General features: G+C 40.0%; 1 long non-coding RNA gene across 1 annotated transcript; it reads right to left on the bottom strand.

Moving 5' to 3' along the window:
* Positions 1 to 55: 55 nt before the first annotated feature.
* Positions 56 to 1490, bottom strand: LOC149238908 (uncharacterized). The gene is made up of 2 exons (XR_016245419.1): positions 543 to 1490; positions 56 to 407 (listed from the first exon to the last, which is right to left on the bottom strand). It is a non-coding gene; the product is annotated as an uncharacterized LOC149238908 (long non-coding RNA).
* Positions 1491 to 24573: the final 23083 nt, after the last annotated feature.

Raw genomic sequence — 24573 nt, 5'->3', positions numbered from 1 at the left:
TGGAAATATTTACATAAATAATTCTTCACATCAAGATTCAATTATACAACTTGAGTAGGATTGAAATAGTTTGTAAATGCTCATAGTCTAATATGACAACCATATGCAAAGACACACAATTGACGAACAACTGTCTGGGTAGAATATTAAATATTCCCAAAATAAAGAATATGTCCTAGTACTGATGTTTAGAATCCAAGATTGAACCTAGTCATGGCCTAGACCTAGAGCCAAACTTTGTAAGTGCTTGAAAAGTCAAACTCAGAAACTTGTAATACTCTCATGATGTTAGAAACTTAGAAGGAAGTCCAATAGAGACAACCCCAACACAATCCTTACTCCAAACTGCATCCTGCAATGCTGGAAGCCTTGAACTGAATTTTGAATGGGGCTGCACTGAGGCAATTCTACACACACAATTAGCAAAGGTGTTATCAGAAAGCACTGAGTTAGAGTACTTTTGTTGAAAATGGTTGTTATTGACGTCAAAGGCTGTACAAATGAAGGAGAAAGTTACATAGTCAAATAGCATATTTCGAGACCTTTCTGATGATATGTGGCACGCCTTCTAACTCCTCACGGTTGAGGAGAAATAATTTATTTTTTAATATATTAATATATATATCCAGCCGAAGTCAAGTCGGCCCTGCTAGAAGACAGGTCAGCGAATGAGGATCCAGGATCCAGTACATGGTCAATGCGCTCCCTAGCCAGCAGCTTCTTCCTCGCATGGTTCCTTTCTACTGCTTTAGGACACCCACAAATGTAATATAGTTAGGTTTCATGTCTCCCTCTTGCATCTTTCGGAAAAGATTGGAGAGCTTCCTTACCATTCCATGTTGAACATATCCCGCAATTATGGCATTCCATGAGACGAGATCTCGTTGAGTACTTTTGTCAAACAATTTGCGTGCATCAACCAAAACACCACATTTTGCATACATGTTGACAAGCCTGTTCTCTAGATATATATCAGGCTAGAATCCGGTTTTTATCATGTGAGCATGGACTCTCCTGCCCTCTGGAAGTGCCCTCGTCTTCACACAACCCTGCAGGAGATGCACGTAAATACTTGAATCCGCACGAACCCCTAAACGATCCATAAAATGCAGGATGTTCAGCGGCTTTTCCAAATCTCCTCTCTTGGCACAATGTATTATTGGTTATTGTTTCTTGCTCATAACCATGGTTTCCACTTAGGTTTCTGTCAGCCGGAATGGCAACCATTGAAATACCATATCTGATGCTTTTATGTGCATTATGAACCAATTCCACAGTTGAAAGCTTACTCGAACGTTCGAGTAGATGAGTTGATTGCCTGTGAGTAGATGAGTTGATTGTCTGTAATTTCTTGATGGGAATACACAAATGGAATGCTAATATTTGAAATTAGTTTTGTATAAATTGATATTTCTGCTTGGAATTGTATATGATCCCTCACGCTCCAACATCCCTGGATCTAAATAAAATATTAAGCAAATACGTTTTCTTTATTTTCCTGATGATATAAATTTTTTGTTTTTCGATTTGTACATATATATATATTTTTGAACTGAAAATAAGAAAATGTAAAAAAAAATGGATTTTAAATATAATTTTGCATTACATATTTTCTAACATTTTTTTTTTTTTTTTTTTAATTTCTAAACTGAAAATAAGAAAATGTAAAAAAAAAATTGATTTTAAATATAATTTTGCATTACATATTTTCTAACTTCTTCAATAAGGACTAACTCACATATGTAATATTTATTTTAATATTAATTTTTAGATTAGTGTAATGCTCATCAATAATAATAATAATAATAAAACAATAAAGATAAGTTAACAAAATAACATCGACTTGTTTGATGTAAAATGTAAGTTATACTTCTTCAATAAGGACTAACTCGCATATGTAATATTTATTTTAATATTACTTTTTAGATTAGTGTAATGCTCATCAATAATAATAATAATAAAACAATAAAAATAAGTTAACAAAATAACATCGACTTGTTTGATGTAAAATGTAAGTTATATATATATATATATATATATATATATATATATATATATATATATATATATATATATACTATGTATTAAGTAAATTTTAATTAAAAGGGTATGAATAATTTATATAAGTTATATATATATAAAGGGGGGAGTGTATGCTCAAAGAGCCAAAGAACTATAATCAAAGGATTATCCAATTAAAAACTCAACAACTATTGGAGTGGGTTTCCCAACTTAGTTTCAAAGGTAAATATTGTGTTCATTGTGCCTTGAATGGTTTTGATACTTCTATGTCTAAGAAAGAAATATGTGTTTGAGAGTTTTTCCTTATATGTAACTACTACTTGAAATAGGATTAATGGTTTATTGGTGAGTACACAAGAATGGTTCAAAATTTCATTTTATATGAGTATTTTGAAAGCCACCAAGAGCGAACTAATATTTGAGCATATTAAACCAACTCATTAATTAAAAATGTGTAGGTTGTATAAGAAATCACACATGAGAGGATTTAATCGATCCTTGGGAATCTTCTCAGTGCTAATAATGCTTGTTTACAAGCATAGTAAACGAAAAATTTATGACTATCATGTATGTGAGTCAGCTAAGAGGGACAAGTCCTAGGATGGATTAATAAGTCTTAGATATCGTGCAGATTTTGAACAAATCAAAATGGTGAGGACGCGAAGGAACCAAGGGCCTAGAGAGTCTTCACAAGGACCTCCTTCAAATAACCCATTACCTTCACCAGAATTGACTCTCATCCTGCGTTCCCTAGAAGCAATTAATGAAACCTTAAGAGGGTGCCAAACAAATGAAATGGAAGGGGAACACCCTTTATCAGGGTTAGGGAACCCTGAGGGATCTAGAGACTATGATAGAAGACCTCCAGTTTAGGACATTACTAGGGAGCTCTAGAAGATTAAGCTCCCACAGTTTGCTGGAGGTTGTGCCAGTGAGCTTGCAGAAGCCTGGTTAGAGGGGATGGGAAGGTGTTTCACACTAAGGGATTACAATTCCAATTCCAAAGCCAAAATAGCAATATTCCAACTCAGAGATAGTGCTCTGAATTGGTGGGGTAACTTGGAGCGTCAACTACACCTCACTCTAGACACAGTTACTTGGGAATTGTTTGAGGAGAGGTTCAGGAAGAAGTAACTACCAGCGTATTATGAAGAACAAAAGGTAGTAGCCTTCCATGCCCTAATACAGGGAGGTCGTACTGTAGAAGAATATGAAATTCGATTTATGGAATTGGTCAAGTATGTCTCCTACATGGACACTGACCAACGCCAAGCGGATCGTTTTATGTATGGATTAAGACCTAAGATTAGGGCAATGGTGCAGATGTGGAAACCATCCTCAGTTGCAGAAGCTGTAGAACAGGCTCGTTATGTCGAAGAACACCTAGACTTAAAGGGTGAAGGCAGAGCCATCCATCCACGTCAAACAGGGTTTATGGGGAAGGCCCCTCGTACCTTCCCAAGGGGGGAAAGTCGGAGGCCACCACCATATGGAAACAGGGTTATACCTAGAACACCAACAGTAGGAATTTCAATGGTTTCTATAGCAGCTTCACCCACAGCTTCAAGGGCGCGTACAAATCAAAGTCATAGGCAAGGAACAGCAAGTGGGGGCAGGGGTTCCAAGGGAAGAAACTCTTTCCAAAGAACTCCACAACATTCGGTTCAAGTTCCACCACGCATCACTTGTTGGGGATGCGGAGGACCTCATTACTAGTGGGACTGCCCAGAGTTTCAAACCAGTAACAACAGAAGAGAGGGAAAAGAACCAATGGGGAGAGCAGGTAGCCACCACAGAAACTATGCCGCAGTTTACAATAAGCAAATTGATCACCATTCTGTCGTGGTAGAAACCTCAGGGATGATAAACAAAGTAAAGTTAAAATTTTGTTTGACTCTGGTGCTACAGATAGTTTCATTTCACCAGTTGCATTAGAAAAATGTGGGTTGGCAACCTATGAGCATGATGAATTTAAACAAGTTGAGATGGCTTCTGGAATAAAACAAGCTGTAGGGCCTAGTGTTGACCAATGTCAGGTAAACCTCGGGGTGTGTATGACTAAGTTGAAGGCATACATCACAGAATTGGGAACATATGATGTAATTGTTGGAATGGACTAGCTAGAAGCTCATCGAGCTTTGGTAGACTGTTTCAAGAAGAAGGTGATCTGTTTAGATGATGAAGGTAGGCCAACTGAGATTTGTGGAATCAAGAGGGGAGTGTCCCTACGATTCATATCCATGATGAAGGTAAAACGTTGTCTCAGACAAGGTTGCAAACTGTATTTGGTCAAGACTGTAAGTGACCAGAAGGGACCTTCCCTGGATCAACATCCAGTTTTGGCAGAATTGAAGGATGTTTTTCCAGAGGAATTACCTTGATTACCTCCTATAAGAGAGATTGATTTCACCATTGATCTGAAACCAGGTGCAGAACCAATATCTAAGACACCCTATAGGATGACAACTCCAGAGCTTTGTGAGTTATAGATGCAGTTAAAGGAGCTCTTAGACTTGGGATTGACCAGACCTAGTATTTCCCCTTGGGGTGCACCAGTAATTTTTGTCAAGAAGAAGGATGGTTCCTTGCGGCTATGCATAGATTATAGAGACTTAAACAGAGCCACGATAAAGAATAGGTACCCAATACCTCGAATAGATGACTTATTTGATCAAATGAAGGGGGCAACGGTCTTCTCAAAAATTGATCTACAATCTGGGTACCACCAATTGAGAATAAAGGAGGAAGACATCTCAAAAACTACATTTCGAACTCGGTTTGGGCACTATGAGTTCGTAGTTGTTCCATTCAGTTTAACCAATGCACCAGCAATATTCATGAGCCTCATGAATGGTGTGTTCAGGAAGTAATTGGACCAATTCGTGCAAGTCTTCCTTGATGACATTCTTATATATTCCAAGAATGAAAAGGAGCATGAAAAGCACCTAAGGGTAGTATTGACTTGTTTAAAGGAAAATCAATTGTATGGGAAATTGTCAAAGTGTTCCTTCTTTCAGAAGAAAGTCCATTACCTTGGGCACATCATTTCAAGAGAAGGGATTTCAGTTGACCTGGAAAAGGTGAAGGCCATAATGGATTGGCCAGTACCAAAAAATTCCCATGAGGTATGTAGTTTTATGGGGCTAGCTGGGTATTATCGCAGGTTTGTGGAAGGGTTTTCAAGGATTTCAAAACCCATCACCACATTACAGCGAAAGGGGGTTATGTATGAATGGACAAATGAATGTGGCACTGCATTCACAGAGCTGAAGAGGTTACTAACTAGTGCACCGATCCTTCAAGTACCAGACATGAGAAAAGACTTCACTGTCTGCACCGATGCTTCGGCGCAGGGATTGGATGCAGTATTGATGCAATAAGGCGGAGTAATAGCTTACGATTCTAGAAAATTAAAGAAGCATGAAGAGTTATATGCTACCCATGACTTAGAATTGGCAGCAGTAATGTTAGCCTTGAAGCTATGGAGGCACTACCTCATTGGGAGAATATTTGAGTTAAGAATAGATCATCAAAGCCTAAAGAATCTCTTCACTCAAAGGGATTTGAATGCCAAAAAAAGGCGATGGAGCGAATTCATGAGTGAGTATGATTTTGAAATCTCATACATCAAGGGAAAGGAGAATGTAGTGGCGGATGCACTAAGCAGGAGGCGACGAACTTTCTCCCTAGTAGCCTTAAAGGTAAATTTAAGGGAGCGGATATTGGAGAAACTCTTTGAAGATAGTTGGTATTTAAAAGTCATCTCAGCTATCCAAAATGGGAAATAGATAGAACCAAATTTTGAAGGATATGTCCTTGAACCAGATGGGCTATTGAGACTCCAAGGGAGAATGTACGTACCTAAGGAAGGGGGTATAAGAGAAACCATCCTCGGAGAGTCTCATAGAGCACTCTATTGTGCACATCCTGGGGTAAAGAAGATGTACGCAGACGCAAGGAAACTCTTATTTTGGGCAAGCATGAAGCATGACATAGTCCAGTTTGTTGCCAAATGTCTTGAATGTCAGCGAGTGAAGGTTAATCATCGCCATCCAGTAGGACTCCTACAACCTCATGACATCCCTACATCTAAATGGGAAGTAATTTCCATGGATTTTGTGGTGGGTTTGCCACTCACTTCCCAGAGGCACAATGCTATATTGGTTATAGTTGATAAATTGACCAAAAGTGCCCATTTCATCACAGTAAGGGACACTTACGATGTTACAGATGTGGTGTGAGTGTTTGTCAATGAAGTTATCCGACTGCATGGATTGACCACAAAGATCATTTCTGATAGAGACTCTCGATTTACATCTTGGTTTTGGACAAGTTTGCAGTCAGCACTGGGAACTCAGTTAAACCTAAGCACTGCATATCATCCAAAAACAGATGGGCAGACTGAAAGAGTAAATCAAGTTCTGGAGGACATGCTTAGGATGTACGTCATGGATAATCAGACTCAGTGAGAAAGGTACTTACCATTGGTAGAGTTTGCCTATAATAACAGTTATCACAGTTCAATCGGGATGCCTCCTTATCAAGCTCTATATGGAAGACCTTGCAGGATGTCGTTGAGTTGGGAAAAGTTGGAGGACCAAGTGATAGTTGGCCCGAAATTAGTTCAAGAAATGGAGGAACAGGTAAAGTAGGTTCAACAAAGGTTAAAGGAAGCACGGGATAGACAGAAGAGTTATGCTGATTCACATAGGATTGATCGCAGTTATGAAGTAGGGGACCAAGTTTTTATTTGTATCTGGCCCAACAAAAGTACCATCCGGTTTGGGAAGGGCACAAAATTGTCACCTCGATTCGTAGGACCTTTTAGGATCAAAGAGAAGATTGGACCAGTTGCCTATCGTCTTGTACTGCCGCCCCATTTGCATAAAACTCATGATGTTTTTCATGTATCTGTTTTCGACATTACATTTCTGATGAATCTCACAAACTGGATTGGAAGGACTTACAGGTCTCGAACATGGGACTGTAGGGTTCGATAGCTCAGACGTCGCACAGTGGACCAAGTTAAGGTCCAATGGGACAAGTATAGCCCAAGATCTGCTACCTGGGAGGATGCAGAGACTATGCATCGTGACTACCCCTCACATTTTGAGCATCTGTGATGCCTATTTTGACTTAGATAGTTACCTATGTTAAGATCCTATTTCCATGTTATTTATTTATGAACATTATGTATTATTGATGCATTTGGTTGACACATAAAACTACTTATATGAATCAGTTGATAGATTTGATATTAATGATAGAAATGGTTGATGTATGGACTACATGTATGACTCACTTAGTGATGGACTATCTAGTGCGTAACTTATCAGAATTATTTTGGTTCATATATAGCTCAAGTGGATATGATTTATTTAAATGAATGACTTAGCGAGAATTCCTAGATTGACACATGGATAGTAGACTTAGTAATATGATGATTATATGTCTTGTTGTTATATAAATGCATGAATGAGAGCTAACCCGCAGGGGAAAAGAACTATGTGATAGCCAAGAGGGAAGGATGAGACATCTCATGAGGAAGGTATAATATACATTATTTTACTTCATTTGGTATCTACTTGATATGCACTCTTATGACACGAGAAAAATGCAAATGACAGGTGGCAAGACGACCTGATTTGATTATTCAATGACAAGTCCAACCATCTCTGTAGTGTGGTCTGTATTAGGGTATCAACCCTAGTTCTACAAGAGGGGTGGAGGCATTTCCCACCGTGTATCCTCCGAAACCTGGAATCGTGGGAGGGCAGTGGTGGACACGCTCCCCTAGATATGCGACGACGATTTCCAGTTGCCTGCTGGGGAAGTTAGGTCGATGTATTCGACGCTCCCACCATGTCGGTTTTATCAGTGGTTAGTATGGCCGTTGCCACTGATAAAGCAGTAAAGGACAGATAGGGTGGGAACGGAAGTAAGCCAGGGTGGATAGGAGGATATAGATCAGTTGGAGACTCTTGATGGGAAGAAATGTCATTGTCAGACTTATCCGATTTTATTTCTATAACTCTCTCTGGTTACTATGCTTTCAAACTCCTTGCATCTTTTCATTCTAACTTCGGGACGAAGTTTTCTGAAGGAGGGGTGTATGTAATGCCCCACTTAAATCTTATCCTACAAATTTTGCTAATGTTTACATCATCCGAAAATATTGAGAAATATTGGTCTAATATAAAATTCATGATTTCCATTATTCAAATTCCCCACTTACCTTCTCAAATTGAATATTAGGTAGGATAAGGTCTCCTTCCATTATTTCAAAATATATGTATTCATTTCACATTACCCAATGTACCCTCACATTTACTAAGGATAAGACATGGTCCTCTCCATGTAATTACATCTCACATTCCCCAATGTACCCTCACATTTACTAAGGAGAAGACATGGTCCTCTCCATGTAATTACATCTCACATTCCCCAATGTACCCTCACATTTACTTGGGAGAAGACATAGTCCTCTCCATCTTATTATCAATATATATATATTCATTTCACATTCCCCAATGTACCCTCACCCTCACATTTACTTGGGAGAAGACATAGTCCTCTCCATTTAATTATCAATATATATATATATATATTCACCTCACATTCCCAAAAGTACTTTTCAGATTTACTTGGGAGAAGACATGATCCTTTCCCATTAAATTCTCAATTTTATATTCATATCACATTTCCAAATGTACTCCTAGCTTACTTGTGAGAAGAGAAGTCAATTGTAAGGATGGATGAGAAGTTAATGACATTAATGAGAGGTGGTTGAGATGGAGAAGGGAAGGAGGGTATAAAAAGGGAAGGGGGAAGGAAGAAAGGGGAGGTTGGGGGGTCTTGCTTATGATTGTGGGGGTTGGTTGTGATTGTTGGGACTTGTTGTGTTTTTGGAGACCTTAGGAACCTGTGGAAGTTTCTTGGGTTGTTCAGAGGAGGAAAGTATTGTTATCTTGGTCTGGATCTTTCATTTGGACACACACACTACATCTGGTTGGACTTGGGCTCGGAGGGCTAGGGAACTTGTGGAGGTTTCCTGGGCTAGGGATTATTTCCTAGTTGGTTGGGAGGTAAATCCGGTTGGGTCCGTCAAGAAGAGCGTTCAACAGGAGAAACAGGACAAAGGTATCTCCATCAACCACCGGTATAAGTATTCCTCCATAGACTACTCTTGTAAATTTTATCATAATGAAATATTCACCTTAATTTATGCTGATTAGAATGAAATGATAAAATTGTATTTCTTTAAAAGCTGTGTAAGTAAGTAAATTATCACCTCTGATCGCATTTCATTTCAGAAGAAAGTAGATCTGCTAACAGACCCTAGGGTAGGTCTCTTACAATCTACATGTCCTATAGAAAAATGACACTTGTTCTTATTTTGTTTCACTATGCAAATGCAATTTGCAATAATACTTCAGGAAGTTCACCACTATAATGGCTTATAAGTTATAATCACTACCCATACTTGACTCATTGTCACCATATGAATTCATATTCCAAATTTTATGTGTACACTCCCAGCTAAATTAGCAAGGTTAAGAACTCTATGAACATGTTGCTCAACATTCTCATTCTCATTTACACCGGAAAATCTAAGTGTAAAAACACAGACTTTGGGAAGATTGTGCAGTCACAAAAGCTGAGTGTGTACTCTTTAGAAAACTATCAAAATATCCTTATCTGCTCAAAATTTCACAGAAATTCTTGCGAGTCATCTAATTGGTGTCATTAGCAAACAACCCAAGTTTTGGATTTTTGAAATTTGACTCCAATTGCCCAAAAAATGCATATGAAATTTGTTGTTTGAAAACTGCCACAAATTTTTTTGAGATATTGACCATCTTTGAATTTAACAATTTTGGAGATGAATACATCTTCTAGCTTCAAATATGGTGAAAAGGCCATCCATATTCCAATTAATGCAAGTTTGATCTAGTCATCTGTTAATGTTGTCAAATGGCCTGGAAGCAATGTGGGAATGACCAAAGTCAAAACAACAACTTCCATTTTTTCATAGAAAAAACCTTATTTGAAAATAAATCCAGTCAAGGATGAAAATAGAGATCCAATGAAACATACAGATACAAGTTTTCTATCACATATTGCACCGATCATAAACCTAGCAACAAAAATCATTCCAAGTATAAACTTTGAGTTGAAAACCTTCAGCTTTCCTCTCTGTGGATTGCCAAAGCTCACGATTATGTCCAGATTATCTAAACATGCTAGCAAGCATTTCAAAACCGCGAGAATCTTTGCTGCTTCGACAAAGGAAATTGAGATTTCTGCATAATGAAGGATGAAATCAGCTTCATTCAAACCAAAAGTATTGCATAAAAGAACAAAATAAACTGTATACCCATCACAAGCGTCCCACTCATAATCCATGTGTTTGACAACACCAAATTAACCAAGCTTGGACCTGCAACAGATTTCATTGCAACTCGCGTGGTATTCATAATTCCATAAGCGGTTAGTGGAGGGGGCGTGTAGTACTTTCCGGTTAATGCATAGGGCCCCTGTTATTGACATGTGCATGCCACGTCATAAAACATTGTTTTCGCTAAATAATCAATTACGTACCCCCCCCTTCTTTGTTAAACATCGAGCATGGGGGGGCTCCATTTTCTTATTTACACCATCCATTTCTAAGTATTTTCAACCACCGTTATAACTTGCATATAGGTTAAGTAAGCAATTCGTGAACTATGTTGGTAATAGACCACTTTATGTACAAGTGATCATACACTACCCACCAAAACACGCTCGCAATTCATGGAACTAGGTAGGCTCCATATACAAGAGGATCATCATTAGGTAACCTCCATATACACGAGGATCATCACTAGGAGTATTGAGAATCATAACTGGACTTTGAATGTATAAAGTGACTTGTTGACCGGTTGGAATGTTCCACCAATAGCAAGGGGAAATCTCAGTAAATAATGCCAAAGATGTGTAGGCCTGACAACCATCATATTTTTTATAACTTGCATTGGACAACACCAACAACAATAAATGCAAATGAGAAACTTATGGAAATTACACATGTGAAAAAATATGTATAAAATAACTACACTGTAATCTAACTAGCTGGAGGAATTGTTCGGAAAGTTATGGAAATTCTGGTCATATTTAGAGAAAATTCGGCAAAAGTTATTGTAAATCCAAGTTATAGTTGTTAAAATTCAAAATTTTAGGTGTCTTAGATGTTTTTGATGGTGCTGAATCCATTTCCACCATCAACAACACGATTCAAACACTACATCTACGAGAGTTTTTGAATTTTTTTTTGCTCAGATTCTGGCCACTTTTGACCGTCCAGGGAATTCCTCCGCCTCGTTAGACAACTCCAAACAACTACCAAGTAGCGTTGACATGAATCTTAAGGGAAGAAATGTTAGCAAGAATTCAAATAAAACCCATATATTTAATAAGGATAAGTGAATTCATCATAAATGAGTTCATAATCAATAACTCATGAAAGCATGAAAAAGCGTGCAATTCAATAAATGATAAATGTCTAAATTAGCAACGTAGTTTATTGACATAAGCACAGAGTAAGCACAATGCATACCATTCAACTACTATAAGAGAAGGTCATTAATGATTTAATTACATAAGAGAGAATGGCACATCTCATACTTAAAAACACTGAAAAGTTGAAATGCTCATAGAAGTATCACACGACAAATCCATGGTATCCATAAGTGGATTTACAAATTCACCACTTACATTCACCAAAGGCATATTAGCTCTCAAAATAATGTGCACTAATTCAATCCAAAATCAAAAGTACTTTACATTCGGTAATGAGGACATATTTATATAAAATGAGTGACCTTTCATCTACTCCTATGACTCTTGAGTTACCCATCACCTTTCATATTCCCATGAGACTACTTTATTCTCTACTCTACTATTAATATACTACATGAAAGAAATAAAATACTCTTAATCTATTAATCTACTGATAGAGAGGTCTAAGCTATCCAAATGTAATTATTGGACTAAATATGCCTGCTAGAGCTAGTACTCTATTGCAAGAGTTAGAATCTAATGTTGTAGCTTGTCCCCATGTATTTGCAGGCACTCCAGTGCATTAGATACCAATATGGGATTCTTTCCTTTTATCTCGTTTGATAGAGTTACTAGCTTGGTGTATAACTTCACAGTCTCAACAACATACTGAATAATTGTCTCTTTGTAACTTCTAGGTCATCCTTTGTTGTTGTCTGTTTGATTGGCTCTAAGAAAGCCTGAATCTCTTGTTTAAACTCTTTCTTTGCTCTTATTTCACCTCGTGCGTGATCCAAGTGGATTGGTGGCCACCTACCTATTCCACTTGGACCCTCACCAATACTCTTTCAATTTTTTTTTCAATTTCCTTAATTGTAGCATAGTTTACTATTTTTGGTAGTTTTTCAGGTCCTGAACTTCTGGAGCCATTTTGAGGCCCTAAATGACCTTTTTTTGGCATAGAAATCTTGTGATAGAAATATTATGATTTCTATGGAATTTGAATTAGCAGTGGTAGTTCTAGGAGAGATCTTTCCAACGAGGTATCATACACATCAAACAAAGATAATATGAACAAGTTATGACCCCGGGAAGTTAGCTGCCCAACTAACCCCAATGGGGCCCATAAACTCTTGGTGTTACATCTCCTTGGGTTAGGGTTTTGGTTTTTTATGATTTTCTCTTATTGCTCAATAATAAAAAGTCCCTTGAGCCTCATTGTAACGGAGTTCAGAGGCATGTAGCCACCACATCTCTTCTCAGAGATAAGCTACCATCACTTGAATTAGTCTTATTTCCATTCTGTTTGTAAGCATATTTTAATATTTGATATTAATGAAATGAAGTGATATTTCTGCTGCGTCTCTTTATTTATGGTTACATCTATAATTTCTTGCATTCTTGTTTAGATCTGGATCAGTGGCATCAGAGTGGTTTGCTCTTTCTCTGTTTTTCTTTGCATATCCCCAACAAGGTCGAGATAAAAGGAGTTAGGGCTCAATCTAGTTGAACCTTTGCAAGATCTGCCTCGCAAACCTCAACAGCCACCCATGGAGGAAGAAAATAAACATAAAGGAGCAGGAGATCCTATCAAAATATTTCTCGAGGAGGTCCTCGAGAAACAAAGGAATGCGATGATGGATAACTTTTCCCAGATCCTTCAACGGTTGCCCACCGGTAGTGCATCAACATCCAACAGCCACTCTAGAGGCTCCACACCATTTAAGGTACAAGTAAACTTTGACATTCCCATAGTTGAGGGCAAATTAGATGCAGACACCATAGATAAATGGTTAAATCTACTAGAAGGATATTTTTTTGTTCATTCTTTTTCTAGTTGGGAAAAGATTACTTTTTCTCTTCTCAAAGTTGCCCTCCATCTCAAGGACTGGTGGGAAACCTACTATGAGCAGAAGGATGAAACTACAACCTCACTATTTTTAGCCGCACCGACCTAAAATTTGTATCGAAATGCTATCAAGGAGCAATACTACCCTGTTGGGAGCTATGAGGAAAAATGCATAAAGTGGACCATGCTGCGGCAAGGAAGGGACTAAGATGTGCCAGAGTTTACCAATGTTTTTCATACCCTTTGCACAAATTTTGGTATCAAGGATTCTGAGAAACATTTGGTACTCAAGTACCGCGGCTGCCTACACAGATGCATCCAGGATGAGATGGAGTTCTTGGAAATCTCCTCACTCAGCACGACGTATCGATATGTCGTCAATATCAAGAAGAAGTTTAAATAGAAGAAGCGAGACTTTGGATCTGCGAATCTGAAGCAAGGGAAAGATGCCCCCAAACTGCAAAAAAAATGACAAATCCAAGGTGGGGCGACTCAGGACAACCCACCAAAGCCATAAGCAAAGGACAACATTGTGAAGCCGAAGGAGGACCTGGGAAATTGGTGTGAGTTCCATAAAAGCTCCACTCACAACACAAGTGAGTGTTAGGCCAAGAAGTCATTGGTGGCCGAGCTGAAGGCTTCAGAATTAGATGCATGTTTCGACTCTGAGTTAGAATTTAACAAGGGGAATGACAAAGGGAAGCATATTATTGATGCAGAGCCCAATGCCACTGTTGCTACCATGAAGATCCAAAAGGAGGAACCTGAAGATCTAGAGGAGGAGGAGTGTCTCTTCCACTCCCATATGTGGGTAAAGGGTTCCTCGCTACAGTTCATTGTCGACAATGGGAGCCAAAAGAACTGCATTGTAGTAGAGGCCATGAAGCGGCTAGGCTTACCAACCACAACACACCTACAACCGTACACCATCCGGTGGCTTCACCAAGGACGGGATTTTCACGTGAGCCAACAGTGTCGCCTTCCATAGATCATCAATCTCTTCACAAATGAGGTATTATGTGACGTTGCTCCCCTTGATGTTTGTGATGTATTATTAGGCCACCATACTTGTGGAAGCAACATTATGTGTATGATTCAAGGCCTCATACTGTTATTATTACTTTGGGAAATAAGTTGTACAGGATACCAGAGGTAGCACCATCTATCGCCATCTCTCTAGTTACTACAAAACAATGCAATAAGCTCATTTCCAAAGCCATGAAATTTGTTTTCCTGATGATACACCCTCAAGGAAAGAAGAAGACGGTGGCCACGACCTCCAAATAGGGCCCCTTCCCACGAAAAAAATAGATGGACAAGGTGGTGGAGGAGTATGAGGACATCTTCACCTCCCCCACAATGGTGCCTCTACACTATCAGGTCAAGCACTCCATCGATCTGACCCCAAGTGTGTCGTCGCCCAATGGACCAATCTATTGGCGCTTCGTTATGGAGAATGATGAAATCAAGAGGTAGATTTAGGATCTCTTGCAGAAAGGTCACATACGGTCAAGTTCATTGCCCTGTGGGAGCCCGATCATTTTGGTACAAAAGAAGGATGGGACTTGGAGACTCTATATTGACTATCAGGCGCTAAACAAAATCACTATCTGGAATAAGTACCCGATGCCATGGATTGATGACCATCTAGACCAACTCAAGGGGAAAAATATTTCAGCAAGATCGACTTGAAGTCCAAATATCACCAGGTACCAATCGAACCCTCCGATGTGTGGAAGACTGCCTTAAAATCCAAGGAGGACCTTTTCGAATGGTTAATTATGCCTTTCGAGTTGACGAATGCTCCTGCAACCTTCATGATGCCGATGGATGACATCTTGCAGCCATTCACCAACTCATTTGTAGTGGTATACTTGGATGACATCATGTTCTTTATCCAGAGTTGGGAAGAGCACCTCCACCACATCTCACAGGTTCTCCAAACATTGTGGCAACACAAGCTATGTGCCAATTTGGAAAAATTCACTTTTGGCATTACCCACGTTCAATATCTAGGATACATTATTGATGAGCAGGGAGTGCATGTGGATTTAACCAAGATCCAAGTCATTTAGGATTGGGCAGCCCCAATCACTTTGATAGATCTCCTTAGCTTTCTGGGTCTTGCCAATTTCTACCGCAAATTCATGCTGGGGTTCTCTTATATCACTTGGCCCTTGAGTCAAGTCACCAAGAGAGGAGAAAAATAAAAATTATTTTGGTCTGAATCTCAATAGAAGGCATTCGTAGAGTTGAAACATCGCCTCTGCTCTGCATCGATTTTCAAATTACCAGACTTGCAACAACCATTTGAGATCGAGGCATAGGCCTTTGACTATGCTATTGGGGCAGTCCTTACTCAACAAGGGCATACAGTGGCATATCACAGTGACACTTTTAGACACAGTCTAAAAGTATCCCACTTATGACAAAGAGATGTATTCCATTTTGAAGGCCTGTCAACAATGGAAGCATTACATTTTGGAGAAGGAAACAGTTATCCACACAGACCACCGACCCCTGCAGTTCATACAAATGCAAGGGAAGTTGCAGAATGATCGCCATCAGAAGTGCTCCAAATACCTTCAAAAGTTCCATTTGAGTGTCAAGTATAAGAAGGGAAGCACCAATAATGTGGCAGACTACCATAGCCATCCACTGATCATAGTGTTAACCACCATCCTCAACTCTTGTGGATACAAGACTTTTGATTGGTCACTTCTCTACAAAAGAAACCCAGAACTCGACCACACATACCATATGCTCGTGGAGGGTTAGCAAGTTCCATATTTTCACCTCCATGATGCTCTGTTATGCCACCCAGGATACCTTTGTGTTCGTTCAAGCAAGCGTGCCAAGAGGATTTAGGAAGTGCATTACAATCGGGCAGTTGGGCATTTCGGGGTTGAGAAAATAGTGGAAGTATTGTAGAAGTATTTCTATTGGCCGAATCTTTGATAAGATGTCAGGAAGTACATCAAATCCTACACTGCCTCTGCCATTTCCAAACCGACCATTAAGAAGCAAGGCCTCTATACTCTGCTACCTACCCATAGTCAACCTTGCAAATCCATCTTCATGGATTACATGTTGGGCCTTCCTTCTACTAAGCATGGCAATGGATTTGTTTTTGTGGTTGTTGACTAATTCTCGAAGATGGCCATTATGGCGGCCTACAAGAAGAATATCATAGCAGAAGCCATTGCTAAACTCTTCTTTAAATGAATGTGGGTAGACTATGGGATCCCACAGCCTATCATTTCAGATTAGGAAAGCAGGTCCCTTAGTACATTTTAGTCTAGTATCTGGTCGATGCTGGACACCAAGCTCACTAAGTCCACAAATTTCTGTCCCCAAACTGATGGCTAGACAGAGGTCATCAATAGGTGATTGTATACATTCTGTGCATGTATAACTCAAACCATCCACACACATGGGATGAGAGCCTCCCCTATGTACAGCATATCTATAACCAGGTTCTCCACAACTTGACTAGCCACAACCCTTTTCAAGTGGGATTGGGATTCCGGCCACTACGTCCCATTGATGTGGCCATACCATTTGCAGCGACTCAAACAAATTTGGCTCATGTCTAGTTCAAATCCAACAAGGCAAATAAATTCATTGAGAACATTCAACACATCCACCAATAGGTCCATGACATATTGGACAAAGCCAATGCTAAGTACAAGCAGCAGCGTGATCAACATCGGGTGCCACACAAGTTCTAGGTGGGCAACAAATTTTGGCTACTTTTGCATAAGGAGTGCCTCGATGGGCCCCACTACAAGATTCGCCCGCTTTGATATGGGCCATACACCATCACCAAGGTTGTGGGAGTGTTGTGGCCAACAACAACCCCCCTTTTTATTTAGTATTAGTAATAACACTAAATAAATGGGGACCCTTCTAAAAAATAAAAACTAGCACTTAGAATTCCCTTTTAATAAAACACACTATCATAAGCTTAGGAAAAACATCTGCAAACGCAAAATCTTAAGTATTATGAAAAGTCTCAAATAAAATCGTTCTCTTAACGATGAACATCACATCGCAAAAGGGTAACGGAGGGCATCATATATAAAGAAACTATCAGAATTGTGAAAATGTGATGATGCGAGATTGCCAAGCGACACAGATTCATCGCATATCGCAAATTCCATATTTCGCAGCGCCACCTAAGATAAAATGTTCCGATATTGTGAAATGAAATAAAGCATCTCGCAAATCGCATCTCACAGTCACATAATAAAGCAAATGATTGTTAACAAAAAGGATTAGCAATATTGCGATCTGTGATATTACGAAGCAAATCGCAAAATCGCTTTATCACGGATCAAAAGGGCTCATCGTTCGATGAAATATTTCTCGTCATCCGATACTGAGTTATGAGAATTAATGTCAAATTAGTGGTTTATTGATGGTTATGTATGAGAAATGATTTAGATATAAACAAAAGGTTATTTCATGTAGGGTGATATATTTGATGTGATTTTGAAATTAAGAGCTTTCCCATCACCTTATTGTGTCTTAGTTCTCTACTTGTGAACTTATAGGAGTGGTATGCAGAAAAATACACAGAGCAGTGTGCAAAATGTGATGGGAAAGAAAGGAAAGCTGTTGTTGGGAAAAGTATCCAATACGGAATGACCCTATCCCACTCTAAGGGTGATAGTACCTCAGCAACAACCGAATGCAAAGCTATTCAAGATTACTTCTTTATGAGATATAAGAGAGAGGAGAAAGAGATCCACTAACCGTTATCTTCCGCTAATGATTGATCCAATCTTCCCTCTTTGCTGCTTGTTCCCAACTCCCTGCTCTTTCACTGGCCCAGCTACACAAAGATCCTACAAAAGCACAAGAAAGGGAAACTACAAGAAGCATACATCCATAATTGATTCAAGGATTAGAATAAATCAAATATACAAGCATCAATACGCCATTGAGACACATGCATATAGAAGAACCTCAAATGCTTTATTAATGGAAGAAGTAAAGTTCTGAGAGCGTTACAACCATAAAAGGCCCAATCCAGCAACACCTCCCAGCAGAAAGAAATCTCCTCTTCACCTCCTTCAAACAAGTCACCCAATAGTTCTATACTCAAACCAACAGCACTTCCTTACTTGCACAAAATTCCAGCCTCCTTAGACCTCATGAGAGAGCTCTATATATAGGAGATTTGGAGAAAGGATGAGTCAGCTTGAGCTTGGCATGAAGCTTACTAGTGTCCTCTCCCACTTCAGTTATACTTCAGTTCTTGAGTCCACTTGGAGTTTCTTGCTTCCACTTGGAGATCTAGATCCTCTTACTCATCACAAGCCGAATTCCCTGATCCAAGTGTCATTTTGGAAGCTTCCTGGGCATTTGACACCTTGCAGAATGACTATGCCACTTGGCCAATCTCACTCAGCGCAGGTAGCCTTCATTAGAGTTGACATTCAGCGCAGGTACAGAGTGGAGCAGTTGACATTCAGCGCAGATGCTCAGTGGAGCAGTTGACATGATCCAGAATTAGCTTGTTTTTGAATGTTTTCAGGTGGAGAACTGATATTTAGTGCTGTGGTTTGCTGACCTTGTTCCTCTAGGGGTAGGAACAACATGTTTAGGGACTTTGGATCCCTCAGATTATCGACATTTCATGCTTCATGCTGTTAGGCACAAAAATGTCTATAACAGTTTCCCCCTAAAGTATGAGGTTGTTTATCGGGTGAAATGCTTTATCAGGAGGATCCGAAGTTCATTCAATCGCTGAGAGGTGCCCTGTAATAAAATACAATACAATACATTATTTTTCATTCTGCTTTCATGATCTAGCTGAGGCGGCCATTCCCATGATCAACTTTATAAATTCATTTTGGTACATAGAACAGACGATCGTCTGATGGTAGACTGATAATTCTCTGCTGAAATTATCATCCTTTGAGTAGGATGATCATCTGCTGCAATGATGTACATAACAAATGTCTTTATATCCTGAATATATATATCGCAGCCCGGATGGATGAAACTAGATCCGGGGTCTTCAAACTCGTTCGATCTTCACTCTAAGTACAAGTCGATCCATGTGAGAATTGCGTTGAAGTCGAACATGGAAAGACATCGCTTGATTACCGGTCAATAATGTAAACGTTAACAAGCGCGAGAGGAATCACCAATAATGACAATGACCCTCAAGGTACTGCAGTACAATTCACGTGGTGTGAATAAAGGACTTGGCGTCGAACACCACGCAAAATCTTCTGGTCGAAGGTCATTGATGTATACCTGTCGCCGGAAGTGAGAAACTTGCCATTGAGGCATGCAAGCTTCAAAGTACTGGGGGGGGTGTTCCTAAATCAACTTCTTGGATAATGAGCTGAAGTCGACAAGAAGCGATCCGTCAAAGGAGGGCCTTAATGAATCCCACATCAATGACACGGAACGGAGCTAATGATTTTAGTGGAGGTGAAAACGATCTGTGAGATATGATTCAGGGTGGCGATCATGGGTGGATGAAGGATAATGTATGGCAGTGGATGGGACATGGTTGAATCTCTCTGAACAACATCTCTTGAACATATAATGACACTGATGTGATGGATCGGTAGCATTACCCCAAATGTGGATGGTTTGGCGAGGACCATGGTGATGAGATCGGTGAATGAAACAACCCAACCCGATGTGATACGGAGGACAAAGTGTCATGTTCAAGAGCGACTTGCTACCATTAAAGCTTTGAAGTTCTCCCAATTTTTTCCCCAGTCATTTCTGACCAGTACCTCTTTATTTTTGTCAAGCTTGAGGAGGATAACATATGCTTGTTCTATAACCTGCCCTTCGGGCAAGCCCATCACTATGTTTTAACGAGCTTAGCGATAGGGAAACTCGTTCTTGTCTAAAGACAAGTTTGTCGCTATTTAATCATTTTAACGAGTCTAACGACAAGGAAAACTCGGTCCTTTTCATTTTTAGAGAGTCTGAAAAGGTATAGAAAGTTAACTCCAAAATTCCTTTTTCGTCATCTAATCCCTTAAGTCCGAAAAAGTATAAAACAATACAGAAGGGATGAGTTTTCAATAACTTTAACGAGCCAAATAAAACAAGCGCTCGACCTTTTTGTGTAATAATCCCTCAGGTCCAAAAAGATTAAAATCTAGATGAGGGATAGCTCTTCCGGTCACTTTAACGAGCTGGAAGGCCAAAACTCGGCAAACTTTTCATATTTTACGAGTCAGGAGAAAAGAGCTCAAAGAAGACTCGTCTTTTGAGGAACGAGTGATAAATAGGGATAGCAGCAGATTCCAGGTACAGGTTGGAAATTTCCAATCACGGCAGTGTCACAAGGATGGCTAGGTGAAATCACTCTTCGCAGCTGTTCCTCAAAATGGGTAAACAATCATATGGAGGTAAACGATCGGTCAAATGAATGGTGGAGGTGATGGCTGTAGCAAAACACGACCAAGGTATTTTTACGGTTGATCAGGGTACATTCTTAATGGTTATTTACCGGGAAGTTCATTTTTTTAACGAGCTTAAACTTGCTCAAAAGCTTATGTTTATTTTTTAACGAGCATGAACTATGACGCTAAAACTGCTCGGATCTCGCTTTTCTATTTTTTAACGAGCATAAATTCCGCGGTAAAACTGCTCGATATACTAGTCATAAGATAAGAAATGTCTCCTGCAAGATTCCAATTTTTATAGAGCTTGCACCTCACATAAGCTGTGCTCCATCTCATCCTTTCTTTATGCAAGTTCGGAGACGATTAATCTCAAAAACAGATAAATAACCGCCCCTAGCTTGCACTCCAAAAGGTTTGCATGCCCCCAGGTATAAAGTACAATTTCAAGGCTGCCCCTACTTATCCGATAAAACATTTGTTTTAAAGGGTGAGGCTTGCCTCTTCCTGGTTACCCAAAGATGGTTCTATCTGCTGCCGCAAATCAATCTCTTTCTTCGGCACTGTCTACCGAAGTAGACAATGGTGAATGACCTTTGTCAGACAAGTAACCTTATCAAAAGAATTCTGTTCTAGAACAACCCCTCTTCCATCCACGGACGGGGTACGGACTAGTCACATTCTTTCGCGGAAATTCTACCTTATACCCAAGGTTTCCTCTGCCCAAAGCAGACCAGGATGCATGCCCCCTGGGTTCCAATCCCATCTTTCCGAATCACTCGCACTCATCGGGAAGGAGGACTGGGGGTGGAGACATTTCTTGGGTGAATAGACCATTGAGGGTTGGTATTTGACTATTTGCGATGCGTGATCCCGGAAATGAAAGTCGGTCTACGAGCTTGACCATTCTTCCTTCGTGTGGAAAACACATTACTCTAAAGAGTGAGGAGACTATAGCTCCCATGCAATATATATAGTCTCGTCCAAGGAGTAGGTTATAATCCAAGGGTCCTTGAACCACCATCACGTTCATTTGAACGGTCTTCCCTTTCAATGTAACAGGCACATTGGGGAGGATCCCTAACGGTCGACTGGTTCCTTTATCAAAACCCGAGAGATTTCTTATCTCAGGCAAAAGATCTGGGGAACCCAGTGCTTTCCAAGCAATAGAGGAAAGGATACTCACAGATGCCCCTTCATCAATGATAGTTCCAGCCATTACCATTCTGTAGATTTGGACTATGATTCTAAATGGTATACTGGCTGGTAACTGGGGTCTGCCTAGTTGGTTCCAATCAAAGGATACAACCAGGTTGCTTGGTGGTGGGACCGAATATACGGCTGGATATGACCCTGACGATGTTCCTTCCTGCGATAAAGGAATGGGCGCATTGCCCTGATGTTCATCAGAATCTGTGTTGATGAAAAGAATCTGGATGGTGTCATCCTTATTCTCTTCAGTGAGGTTGTCATTTGAAGATGAATCTTCAGTGACGGTGTCATTTGAGGATGAAACCTCTGAAGGAAGAACCGGGTCAACTGTCGTATTGACCTTTAGACTTTCGTCTGGTCTGGATTCAGTAGGTTCATTTTCAATGACTGACACTTCAGCTGACCACTTGAGTGGGCCAGCTGTATTTTCAACCAACATAGGACTTGGCACGAGTTTTTTGTATCCAGGAGGAAGTCTCAACGGTGAAACCGGGCGATCTTCCAAAACTCTCTTCGCTTCGTCTAAGAAGGGACAACGGTGGATGGCGTGATCGCCTTCACACAGTCTACAGGGGGATCTGGCTCCCCCCTTTTGTCTTGAACCTTCACTTTCGCTGGTTGACGGTAAGCATTCAACATGGCTATCAGAGGTTGATGCTCCCGAATTGTGTAAACGAGGTGACCAGTCCCTTAGTATCCGGGGAATACAGGGACAATCTCTATGGAAGTGGTCTCCTCTACATATGACACATGGCGATTTAGGCCCGGTTTGTGCTGTGTGTGGGTTTTTGTTAGATGTCTTTTGCTTGCCCCCAGTGGCCTTAGGCTCCTTCTTCTTCTTCTCTTTCTTCTTCTTTTCCTTCTTCTCCATGGGAGCTTGGCTTTTGCCGGCTCTACCTTGCGAAGATGAAGGATTGGAGGAAGAGGTATGGGAAGTTGAAGGCTGATGGGCAGCTCTAGACTCATCTAACTGTTGACTCGACTGTTCAGGAACCATGGTGGTCTGAACTACATTAGTTGAGAATAGCCAAATAGGCAGGCCAATTTTCAGTCCTGGAAGCGACAATGTGGCCATGTGGGGCGCACCAACTTCTCCCCAAGAGGAGAAAGGACTAGGATTTCCATCATGTGGAATTCCTTGGTTGGGGCGTTGCATGTTCTCAACTTAAGATCAACGCGGGAATAGGAGGTGATTATGTTCCGTTTAAAATAAATTTTATAACGACGCTTAGACACAACTTGCTTTTTCACTTTTTAAGAGTCGAGAAAAAGCTAAAGATGACTCTAGTCTGCTTCGATGTTTTAACGAGCCCGAAGTGACAAATGCTCGGATGGACTTTTTCAGTTATAGAGTTTGAAAAAGGCCAAAAGAAACTGCTCTGGAGTTCTAGGCAGAGGGTGTGCCAAACTTTTCGTAAAACCACAGAATACGTTTTACGGTACGAGTGGTCGATCTTCGTGAATGCTGTGTTCACTGCATTGCGATCAGTAGGGCTGTGTTTCCTATGGATAAAGGCTTTGATCCTATAGGGGTCTCCCAATATATACGCGACGGTACGTGGGAGCACAAGTCCGTATTGATACTTATCGCTTCACCGTGGAGGAATCACCCAACCACTCAACGCTAAGATATCACGTTTAACGACGCCGGAACACGTCTCTAGCTTAGACCTCTATGTGTTTGCGTTATGTTTCAATGCATTGTTATGTAAATTCAATTTATTTTAAGGTTGATCTTGTTTAGCAGTTTGCCTTTATGGATCACCATGAGATGTATAGTAACACTCCTAAATGCAGTCTAAGATGATAAGCAAGCTTTTCAATCTTTCAACTTTGAAAACCTTAACTACTGAGGGAAAAGAAAGATAACACCTTTTCAGACAGATCATAGAGCACACACTAATGCATTTTCCTTAAATCAACATGCAAACTGTCATAATGCACATGCACAATGCAAGTATTTCTTTTCTCTTTCTTAATGTTGGTGCAATACAAAAAGAAAGCTGTTGTATAACTTTGAATTCAATTTCAAGTGAAAGAAAACAAGCTTGTCCAAAATCAAAAGACACCTTAAGATTTACTTGTTTCGACACTAGAAATATATAAATTCAAACCATATGACGAAAGCAAAAGCTCAATCAGCTATGAACAACAAACAAACTAACTCTTAAGATCAAAACGACACTTTATCACAGGTCTAGATCTAAGAGGTCACAACAAGACTAGTTCACTTTCGTTATGGGAAACTGTAAATGATATAAGAAATACACAAAGAACAAACACAGTTTCTTTATACAACCGAGGCGGAATAGTGGTAAGGAAAGTTGATTTCAGATAGGCACATTGACTGGTAACAAACAGCAAAAACAAGAGTGAAAACAGGGCAAGAAACAGCAGGAAACCCCAGTAACACAAGGCAAGACTGGTCCAGCGCAGGTGGGACACTGTCTGTTTGACCTTCAGCGCAGGTAGCCCCTTCGGGAACTGCGCTGAAATGCAGACAGCCTTTGTACAGCCTGCACTGAAGAACGAAACTTTCGTTTCTCTTGGTTTCCGGGTCACAGATTG

Source organism: Pinus tabuliformis, chromosome 8 (assembly GCF_031772625.1).
Source record: "Pinus tabuliformis cultivar Carrire ecotype Pingquan chromosome 8, CPIR1, whole genome shotgun sequence".
NCBI lineage: Eukaryota > Viridiplantae > Streptophyta > Pinopsida > Pinales > Pinaceae > Pinus > Pinus tabuliformis.
The sequence above is the reverse complement of the archived record's forward strand: the minus strand, read 5'-3'. Positions and strand labels throughout refer to the sequence as shown.